Source organism: Daphnia pulicaria, chromosome 3, assembly GCF_021234035.1.
Source record: "Daphnia pulicaria isolate SC F1-1A chromosome 3, SC_F0-13Bv2, whole genome shotgun sequence".
Taxonomy (NCBI): Eukaryota; Metazoa; Arthropoda; class Branchiopoda; order Diplostraca; family Daphniidae; genus Daphnia; species Daphnia pulicaria.
This window is the reverse complement of record NC_060915.1, coordinates 4,290,881-4,302,398: the sequence shown is the minus strand read 5'-3', so window position 1 is coordinate 4,302,398 and position 11,518 is coordinate 4,290,881.

Here is an 11,518-nt window from a genome sequence, read left to right as displayed (position 1 = left end):
TTCTCAAGTAAAAAACAGATCCGGAACATATATGTAGTACAGTTTAAAACCAGAATTATGTATTACAGAAAGATAACAGATCTGTCCCAGATCTGTAAAACAAACTATTACCAAATCCTGTAAAACATAGGAATTCCAGAAAAATTTCCTGTAAAACAAAGCTGTAACAAACCTGATACGGATCTGTTTCACAAGTATGTGAAACAGATCGGTTACAGGAGTCTGTAACAGCTCTGTGTGCTACCTGGGTAGACTTATTATATTTAATACCATATATTTCATGTACATGTATACAAATACTTTCAGATAATGCTGCTCTTCATCTTTATCAGCCTGGTCGTCTCGACAGCTCATAGTTTCGAAACAACTATTTGTGACTGCTTCAAACCGACCTTTTCCGACGGCATTTGTCCCAGGTAGCACACAGAGCTGTTACAGACTCCTGTAACCGATCTGTTTCACATACTTGTGAAACAGATCCGTATCAGGCTTGTTACATTTCTGTTTTACAGGAAATTTGTCTGGAACAGTGTCTCCTATCTTTTTAAAAAGATAGTATCTTTTTTAAAATAACACCTCTTTTAATGAAATTTGGCGGAAAGTCTACTAGCTTGGCGCTAAATTTTTATTGTTTACGCCGATAGATTTTCCGCCAAATTTCTTTAAAAGAGGCGTTATTTTAAAAAAGATACCATCTTTTTAAAAAGATAGGAGACACTGGTCTGGAATTGCTCTGTTTTACAGAATTTGGTAAAAGTTTGTTTCACAGATCTAGAACAGATCTGTTATCTTTCTGTAATACATAAATCTGGTTTTTAACTGTACTACAGACCTGTTACAGATCTGTTTTTTACTTGAGAAAATTGTTTCTGATTTAGCTCTGTTTCCCATGTTTGTCACTTGTCTGTTTTTACTCTGTAGAAAGACATTCTGTTTTTCTTCTGTATTACAGGTATGTCACATACATGTTTTTACTCTGTATTACTGAGTACAATATGTTTCTGTTCAGTGTCTGTACTCCAGGTCTGGTACGGGTCTGTATTTCCCTTGTAAGACATAAGTCAGTAATCATCTGTTCTGAGTCTGTACCCCAGGTATGGTACAGGTCTGTATTTTCTATGTAAAACTGAGTTCAATGATTATCTGTTCTGTGTTTGTACCCCAGGTATGGTACAGGTCTGTATTTTCTATGTAAAACTGAGTTCAGTGATTATCTGTTCTGTGTTTGTGCCCCAGGTATGTACGGGTCTGTATTTCCCTTGTAACACCTATAAGTCAGTAATCATGTTATCTGTGTCTGTATCCCAAGTAATCTAATGGCTATGAGTTTAGTTTAGTAGGCCTACTCGAACAACAACAAATAGTTGTTTATCCACCGGACGGAGAAGTATCACCTAAATAGGTATAATAAAGACTTGTAATTGGTGTGGGGCCAATCTTGGCCTTGTTACTATCGGGAGAGACCAGTGGTAGTCATATGTAGCAATCAGTTTCGTGAGAGAGACATGTCAGACTGTTTGTTGAATGTACAAGTGTAAAACTGTGAAATATAGATCATAATGAAATATATCTACAGACTATTATCGAAATACGGTGTAGTGGCTAGCGTACTTACTTGAGAACTCCGAGGATGATGGTTCGATGCTAGAGGGAGTCAAATCTTTTTTTTCTTGAAAATCTGTTTTTGGTCTGTAAATGGTGATCCCGTTTTACGGATCTGTCACAGACCTGTATGACAGTCTGTAAAAGTGTTTCACTCCAAACAATTTACAGACTCCCAAAAACAGATCTGTAACAGACCTGAAACAGAGTCTGTGTGCTACCTGGGGTGTTCCGACTACAAAAATAGGAAAAACACGGTTGAACTACCAGGTGCCAGGAACTACCATGCGACATCATGAGACAATCTCTGCGATGCGGGGATGACCCAATGATCAAATCCGACAACAAATGGACTTACATCGAAGAGCCCGAAGCTGTTGGATATTGGCTCCGGACAGTGACAGTCGAAAAAGTGAATTGTCTGTTCGAAGAAATAAGTATCGCTCACGAAGACGAAAGCGAATTTATAATCACCCCACTTGGCAAAGCCAACATTACTCAACGAGTCATTTCACACAACCATATGACCTTATTTTGGATTGACACGTACGCTAAACCAACCGATATTGTTTTACGTGAACTGGAGAAAGGTGTTGGGAGCTGGTATGAATCAGCTACCAAGGACACCAGGATCCTAGAAGACAATGAAAACCAATTAGACTTTCATGTGCAACTACTTCCCCGGTGTCAGAATGTGAAATGCAACAAGACAATTCTCACTTGGACGGTAGTGAGCAAAGCTCATCTGTTCATCATTAAATATTTGATTGAACCTGCCCCAACCACACCACTAAAGCCGACATATTCTTCTTAAAAGAACTATTGGATAAACGCAGAACTCATGAACGACCATCAAATTTTTGCAATCCAATTCTTAACCGACTCAGCTGTTCGTCACGAAAACGAATTAATTCGTATCATCCAAAGTGTACAATGTGAGCAACGCCGCATAAAACATGCACAAGCAGCATCAACAGCACAATATAACGGATGGTTGGCCGCATCACAACTAGGCCTACGTGAATGCATTAAATTAACAGCTGCTGAAAATACTGTCTCGGCTATTCAGTGCAGACCAATTCCTGTCAACTTTCCGAATTTACGAAAACGTTATCTCGGTTCGACTGTTGACTCCATGTCAGGCATGGGTTCATCAGTCCATAACATCGTTTCAAACAAAGATTACTATGCATAAGTTTAATTTGAAATGAACTATCAGCTATTTCGACTGTATGATTATTATTTACTTTGATAACTCTGTACGGGCCCTTAAACTTGGAAGTAAATTTTTTATTTTCGCCTTTTGTTACTTCCCTTATATCTAGTAAAACTCTATCGCCCGGTTTGTAATTATGAAGTAAAGCCTGCTTATCGTACTGCTCTCTTTGCCGTTCCCGCGCTTTTACATTATATTCATGCGCCCTTTGAAAACTATAGCGGAGTCTTTCCAAAAGAGAATCGACGTAGTTAGAGGAGGGGACTGGTTCTGGGACCGCCCCTAAAATTTTATTAATGGGAAAGTTGACATCCTGACCAAAACACATGTAATACGGGCTCTCATTTGTAGAAGAATGTATTGATGAACGGAATGCAAAGCATACTTCACCCAACACATCCTCCCAATTTTCATGCTGCTCGTCAACTAATTCTTTTCGTAACATTTTCGTCATAGTACGATTAAAACGTTCGGTTTCCCAATTACTAGCTGGGTTATAAGATGTAGTAAATCGTGGTTCAATATTTAACTTTTGACAAAAATATTAATTTACAAGTGAAATTTGGGCCTCGATCGGATACAAGCGCCAGAGGCGGTCCGTGCATTAAAACAATATTTATATATATACATTGCGCAGTTGTGCGAGCCATTTGATCAGGCAAAGCGACTGCCGTCACGAATTTAGTAAAATAATCAGTCATTACATTGCATTACACTGCCGTCACGAATTTAGTAAAATAATCAGTCATTACAAATATATAGTTATTTTCGTTTGGCGAGATGGGGGAAATTGGGCCTAAAAAGTCTATACCAATTATCTGAAATGGAGCTTTAGCTAGCTCATGAGGAAAAAGATAAGCTCGCAGCTTAGATTTTGAGTTGACGATACATGTTTTGCAAGTTCTACAATATTTTTTTACATCAGGCAAAATTGTCGGCCAATAATAACTAGTTTTAATTTTTAAATAAGTGCGTAGAAATGCTAGATGACCTCCTGAAAGTGGGCTATCATGCATTTCTTTTAAAATAGTAGGCCTAAGAATGAGGGGAAGAACAACCTGTTGGCAAGGAATATTTCGCCTACTTTTTTCCGTCGGTTCAACGATCCGATAGAGTATGCGATTCTTTACAAAATATAGCTCAATTTCTTTCGCCCATATAGGCCGTTTCTTGTCGTCTTTTTACGAGAGAAATCCATTCTCAAGATAATTATTTATTGCCTGACAAAGAGGGTCAGCTGCTTGGCTAGCCCAAATATCAATTTCTGAATTTTCCATTCGAACATGAGAAACGCGAAGGCGTGAAATGCAATCCGTATTTTGGTGAATACGGCCAGGCCTATACTTTATTTTGTAATTAGTGCCTGCAAGCAAAATAGTCCATCTTCCCAATCTCCCATTATTGTCTTTTTGATTTTCTAGCCACTGCAAGGGTCGATGGTCACTAATGACGGTAAAAAGTTTGTCAAGCAGGTAGCGAAGAAAATGTTTAATAAAAAATATGACGGCTAAAGCTTCTTTTTCTACTGTAGCAAATTTTTTCTCCGACGGCTTTAGCTGTCTTCTAGCGTAAGCAATCGGAAACAATAAAAATTCAAGGTTGAAATCAGGATATGCCAAAACGGGAGGCGTGACGAGACAAGTACGCAGCGTGTCAAACGCCTTTTGGTCAATATCCACCCAAATAAAAGAATTTTTTAACGCATCTTTATGTGTTTTTGCCGTTAAAGGTTGCGCTATTGTGCCAAAATTTAGAATAAAGCGCCTATAACAAACAGCAAGCCCTCAAAACGATCGTACTTCGTCGGCTGATACCGGCGTTTTATAATTAGCTATCTTTTCTATTTTTTCTGGATCTGGGCCTATTCCATCTCGTGAAATAATGTGACCCAAATATTTAACAGATTTTTTATAAATTGACAGTTCTTTAATTTTAATTTTAATCCCACATTTTGTATTAATGTAAAAACTTTTCTAATATCTTGAATATGGCTTTCGAACGTATCGGAATAAATAATGACGTCATCCAAATAGACTAAAGCTTTAACTCCCGAGACGTCTCTCAGAAAATAATTCATTATTCTTTGAAAGGTGGCTGGCGCATTACAAAGCCCGAAAGCCATTCTAATAAATTCATAAAGGTTGTTTTCCACGATAAAATTTTTTTTTTCTTTCTACGGGTCATCTAACTCAATCTGCCAATACCCTGAGGCAAGGTCAATTGTAGTGAAAAATGTTTTCCCATAAAGTCTATCCAACGTACAGTCGATGCGCGGAAGAGGAAAAGAATCTTTTTTGGTTAAGCTATTTAATTTACGATAATCTATGCAAAATCTAAGTTCTCCTTTTTCCTTTTCAACCAGACTAGGGGAGACCGGGGCTAGTTGGCCCAGGGGTAGGTCGCTCTTTTCTGATTTATTTAATGAAAATTGAAATTGAGCTAACATCAGGATATCCATATTGTGTAGTTTGATAATTAGAATGTTTTGACCTAAGTACTGTATGTCTGCTGTAAAAAATATAGACTTTAAGGGGGGAAAACGAATTTTTGACTAACTTGTAACTTTTTTTTCGCTATTAATTTTTCTCCCACGTATTTGGTAATTGACTAGTATATATGATCTTTTGCAGACAGAAAGCTTATTGTCTGGGCTAAACTTTGGGTATTTTGGTTTTCTATTTAAAGGTACATAAATATTTCATTTTTAAATACAGTACCCACCAAACTATTAGGTACACCCCCCTATTTTCGGTGCATTCTTATGGCACTACGTGTCCTAGAAAAAATGCAATAACTCTTGAACCGCTTGGGCTATATTTTTTTCCTTTTGGCCCTGAGTAGATCTAATGATGATCTACATTTTTTTCTACACATGAAGTTGTCGTAGGATTAACCCCCACGGCGCTACGGTATCGTTCAGTTTATTAGGTACACCCGTTTTCCCCCATATGCGCCGTGTTAAATACGGCGTTTTCAAAAATTTTCAAAAAATACTAAAAATCAAGCTAAAATCTTTTTCTTTGTGCCAAAAGATGCAGAATTCTTCACTCTTTACAAATATACGGAATGATTTACAATAAAATAAACTCAGAGAACCCTTCCCTATACCCCAAAGTTTTCCACTTCAAAATTTGTCGAAATTTCTAATGCCTATGGGGGCGACAGTGCAAGTGTGTAGTAAAAAGTACAAATTTTGAAGTGGAAAACTTTAGGGTATAGGGAAGGGTTCTCTGAGTTGATTTTATTGTAAATCATTCTTTATATTCGTATAGAGTGAAGAATTGTGCTTCTTTTGGCACAAAGGAAAAAATTTTAGCTTTACTTTTAGTCTTTTTTGTAAATTTTTGAAAACGCCGTATTTAAAACGGCGCATATGGGGGAAAACGGGTGTACCTAATAAACTGAACGATACCGTAGCGCCGTGGGGGTTAATCCTACGACAAATTCATGTGTAGAAAAAATGTAGATCATCATGAGATCTACTCAGGGCTAAAAGGAAAAAAATCTAGCCCAAGCGGTTCAAGAGTTATTGCATTTTTTCTAGGACACGTATTGCCATAAGAATGCACTGAAAATAGGGGGGTGTACCTAATAATTTGGTGGGTACTGTATGAAGCCGAATATCTACCATGGGGTAAGTCGGCCAATTATTTTTGGGGCAAGCTGCCTCATTTACTTAGCATTGTCTGCTAGCTGGGGCAAGTTGACCCATTATTTTGGTCAGCTTTTTCTTTTCCTTTGACGGCCAACTTGCCCCTGGTAGCGGTGGCGATTTTCCCTAAAAGCAAAGTGATAAACCACTCAATAGTACTATATATATAAAACTTTTACGTATTTTTTGACGCTACATTTTAGCCAAGATAAAAAGCTTTAATTTAAAAAAAATTACTATTCCAGTGAAAATTACGGAATGCAGGCCCGGGTGTGTAAAAAAATGGCCATCTAACCCCGGTCTCCCCTAACTGGCGCCACCCACGGAGAGGTGGAGTGTTGAATAACATTTGTAGCCATCATTTCTTTATTTGTCTCTCTAGCTCATCCTTCTGTTTCCTCCCCGTCCAATAGCGACGAAGTCAAAGAGGCCCTTTTCCTTGGGTGTCAATTGAATGTTTTATCAACCCAGTACTACCAAGTTCAGAATTTTCCGTCGTAAAAAGTTTCGGAAAATCGCGCAATAATTCAGCAATAGGTTTTTTAAATTCAGCATGTACATCTGGATCAGTCTTTGATTCTTCAATTATAATATCCATTATAATGAATATTATTATAGAATATTATAATGTCAATTATAACATCAATTATAATATTCTCTTGCTCGTCATCAGCTGATTGCCAGCTGGTGGAGACTTTCCCCACCATTTGACAAGAGAACTCAATAGTTCCAAGAATAAATTTCCTTGGCAATAGAATCGATCGATTATTTTTATATTCCAACTCTATGAGGTATTTCCTGTCTATACTAACATTATTAACGAAACTTTGTATACAAATTCCCTCCGGCAACTGTGCATTCGGAGAAAATAAAAAGATTGAGAAAGGGTTTGTCACATCGGATTGCCCTTGAATCTCAGCCTCCACCACCTGAGAGGTGAGGGGGGCTATCCTAACATTTCCCACCGAGGTCATTAATGTCTCGGATATTTCTTTTTCAACAGATACACACGCCCCTTGATTAACAATCAAATGATCCGCTGATTTATTTAAAAAAATATATTCTATTATAAAAAAAAATATTTTCTTTGAGCGGCCATTGAACACAAATTTGTGATTAATGGCGGCATCTTTTCCGATTACACATAACTCAGAAATACCGTTCGTGACGATAAATTCCTGATTTAATACATGATTACCATATACGATTGGTAAAGTGATAACCTCTTTTGTTAATAAGGGCTTATTATTGATATCGAACAAATCGACATCTGATTCGGAGCAAATTAATTGTTGGGGTGATATCGCACCTGATTCAGAGCAATTAATTTGGTCCGAAACAATTTTATTGAATACATTTATATGGAGTAGACTTCTTGCTGCTCCCGTGTCAAACAAGGCTTTAAACGGATCATTAAACATTTTCATGGAAATACGTCGTGCTGAATTTTTGCTGAAAGCGGTAACTTGTTCCATTAGCCTATGTTTTTGGGGAAATTGCGGCCTACTTTCGACTGCCCTATTACAGTCGGCCATTACGCGTTTCCCTGAGTCTGTAAAACCCAGGCGGCGCCGTTCGAATAATATTTGGTCTATTCGGACATCCATTAGCCCTGTGGCCAGTATTATTACAATAAAAGCAAACGTTTGCATCCAAGGCCTGCCGTTGATTACGGTAGCATGTTTCTATGTTATGATTTGTCAACCCGCAGTTTGTACATTTCATTCCACTTTTTGCTGTGGGCGAATTGGTTTCTGAAACGTTGGTCGGGGGGGGGGCTGAAAAGGACGGGACGGTTGCTGAAATCGTTGATTCGTCTGCTGGGGTGACTGCTGAATAGCCTGGGGGAAAATCGGGGGAGCCGCGGAAACTGCGGAACAGGGGGTTGGAGGGAAAAGTCTAACGGTGGAAAACTTGGATTTGGATAATGGGAAGGCTGACTGTCAAAAAGGTATGTTTCCATTCCGACGGGTTGTTGAAATCTAGTGTTTGGCCGTTTTTTATTAAAATTATTTCTGGGGGCGGAGCTTTGATGATTTTGCTGATTAGATTGCCCAACGCTATTCTGATTAAGCGAATATTTTGTTTCCATGTTTGCTTGCAGTAGGCCTCCAAGGTTAATCATCAATTCAGTTAATTGGTCCAATCGATTATCAAAATTTGGATTTTGGGCCGAATTATTATAAACATTTGCCTCGGCAGGTTTATTTCCCATTTTAAGGCTGGTTGCAATGGCACAAATTGTTTCGTTTCGTTTCTCTATTGCCTGAACTATGAGAGAATCTTTCTGATCGTTAGCTGCTACTGCATTGACAAATACTTTTTGATCTTTGCTGTGCTGGTCTAATTGTACTCTTTTCGCATATTTCTGAGTTACTGCTACAAGTTCCTCAAAAGAAAAGACTTTTTTGTTCCGTACAATATGTTGTAGCTCATGCTCTAGGCCTTGCAAAAATTTCTGACGGAGAAAACGTAGCTGAGTCACTTTTTCTTCCGCCGACTCAAGTTTGTTTGCAGGATAAGCACGCTGATATATTGTTTTTAAACGAAACGCGTAGTTTACAATATTTTATTTAGGCTTTCTTTGTATTTCATCGAATTTCTCCTGATAATAGTCGGAATCTTCGTCGCCATGAAAGTTTTCTTGGAAAAGGGATTTGATACTACTATATTCTTGGGTGCCACTTTCCATCATATTCTGTAATAAGTCGTATGTTTCTCCTGACATTTTAGTTGATAGCAAATTGACTATATCTGCGTTATTCCAATTTGACATTGCGACTACGTTGTCAAATAATTTAATCCAGCGATCAAAACGAACAGCTGGACTTCCAGTATAATTTTCAATCTGATTCAACATGCTCCTCTTCTTTTATGAGTATCCAAAAAATTTTGGCTTGGTCTATTGGTCTACTAGCTTTTTTGGGAGAAGGGCTTCTCATTGAAGAAAAATTATTATTACCTTTTGGTTTGAGGCTTTTAATAGTGTCACGAGATGGCTGATATTCAACGAAGAAAGTTAATTCGTCGGTATCAGATGATTGTGTGTCAGAATATCTTGGTCTATAATTATCTCTTCCTCTGTCTGCTCATCCGCTGAGATCTCTTTCGTCGCTTATTCTTTCATAGTCTCCTTCCTTTCTAGCCCCGCGGGGAGGTTCGTCGACTCGTTCGATTTTGCTAAAAAAAACTGGGTTTTGGGCGAGTGGAATCGGCAGCCATTTTCTCTGATTTATATTTCCCTTTATTGATTCTTTCTTTCCCCCCGTAACTTGTGTTTTTGGTACTAGTTTTATTGGGAACCGTTGGTTTATTTGTTTGCTCGGCGTTGCAATTTCTTTCAACAAAGTCTCTATCCGTATTTGGATTTCTTCTCTCTGTTCTTGCCGCGACCGAGTCAAATCTGCCGATATTGTTGCAGAAATTAAATACTTTTTCTGATACTGTCTCTTCGTCTGGGGATTTTTGATTAACTTCGCTTTTCGCGCAAGTGCATGATAGATAATTGGGAGTGGCGATGTCGGAAGAATGCACTCCTGGTTTTGGATAATTAAGCTGAAAAGGCGTAGTAAATTCGCTCCCAAAAACGACGGGAGAACCCGTCAATCGATCAGATTTATTGTGCTAATTGTCAGATTGTAACGCAAAATTAACTTTTCTTTCGCTGCGTGCTGGTGGCAACTCAATATCGACGATAGCTATTTGAGCGGGTGGTAAAGAGAGAAAATTCCCTGCTGTTTCGGGACCTAAACACGACTGATCGTTTTTAATTTGGTATTGAATATTCTCACTTCCTGTAGGAATTCCCAAGTCGCGTTGATGAATTCGATTATCGTTATTAGCTCGATTACTGCACGATTCGCATATACAGCTAAATTGGCTGTCGTTTCTAACGCTCGAGTTTAAATCCCCGTCGGCTTGACGTTTGAACGGATTAATCTCGGAAGGATTTGAAAAACCGGAAATGAAAGAGAGAAATGGGAAAATCGGTCGAACGGATTCCTGATAGCTGTTTTGAAAAATTCCCTGAAGTGGGGAAATATCTGTTACTACTGGCTCCTTCTTCAAAATAACAGTGATTGACTTTATTATCTCTGAGCTGGTCGTGTTATTTGGGCGGGGCTTCTTCAGCTCGTCGGTCACCAAATATTCGTATTTGCTGCGAATTGATAGCATTTCGGCTGTCCTCGTTTCCATGGAAAATAGTTTGTTTGTCACTAGTATGATTAGACTGAACGGTCCCTGGTGATTTAATTACTGAAGGAGCAGAAATAATCGGCTCAATTTCTTTTGGCGGAATGGAAAGGTCAAATGCAAGCTTTTTAATCGGGGAAATAATCGATTCAACTTTATATTTTTTCGGCGACGGAGAAAAAAAACTAGCGAATTTTTCTGCAATTGCTTTTGAAGCTCCCTTATTTACATTTTGTTTAAACAATTTTTCAGGATCAGGAATACTTTTTAGTTGGACATACTTCTTATTTGATCGAGTAGGTTTATTAATAACACGAGTGTCTATTGTTTAGCGCTTCTGAACGGTAGATGCGAGCGGAGTGGAAGTAATTGGGACAGAAAGAGGAAGTTTAGTTGGAAGAATAGGTACAGTTTTATCAGTAGAAATATCGTTTAAATCTTCCAAGTTTTTACGAAAAATACTTTTAGTCTTAGGCCTATCACCGTACGATGACATTGTAAGTGATTTCGAAAATGGCTGCCACCAGATGTAAAGGTCGACACAACTGAATCATTGTGTCCCCGATACGAAGAATGTTCTCACTGGACGAGAACCTGGAAATGAGTGGGTGCATCAGCTGTTGTAAGCAGCTGACCGTAACGACTAGAAAGTCAGAAATGGACTTGTGTATTTTTTGGTTCCTAATAATTGAATAGTTTAATATAACGAAAGGGAAACAAATTATGAGGCGTAATACCTGGGAATAACATGATACTCATGTACAAAGAATAGAGGGTGATAATCACTCGTACAAGATGACTACCCACCTGGTATGAGGGAAAACATTAAATTAGAAAGAGGTGTAGGTTATGAC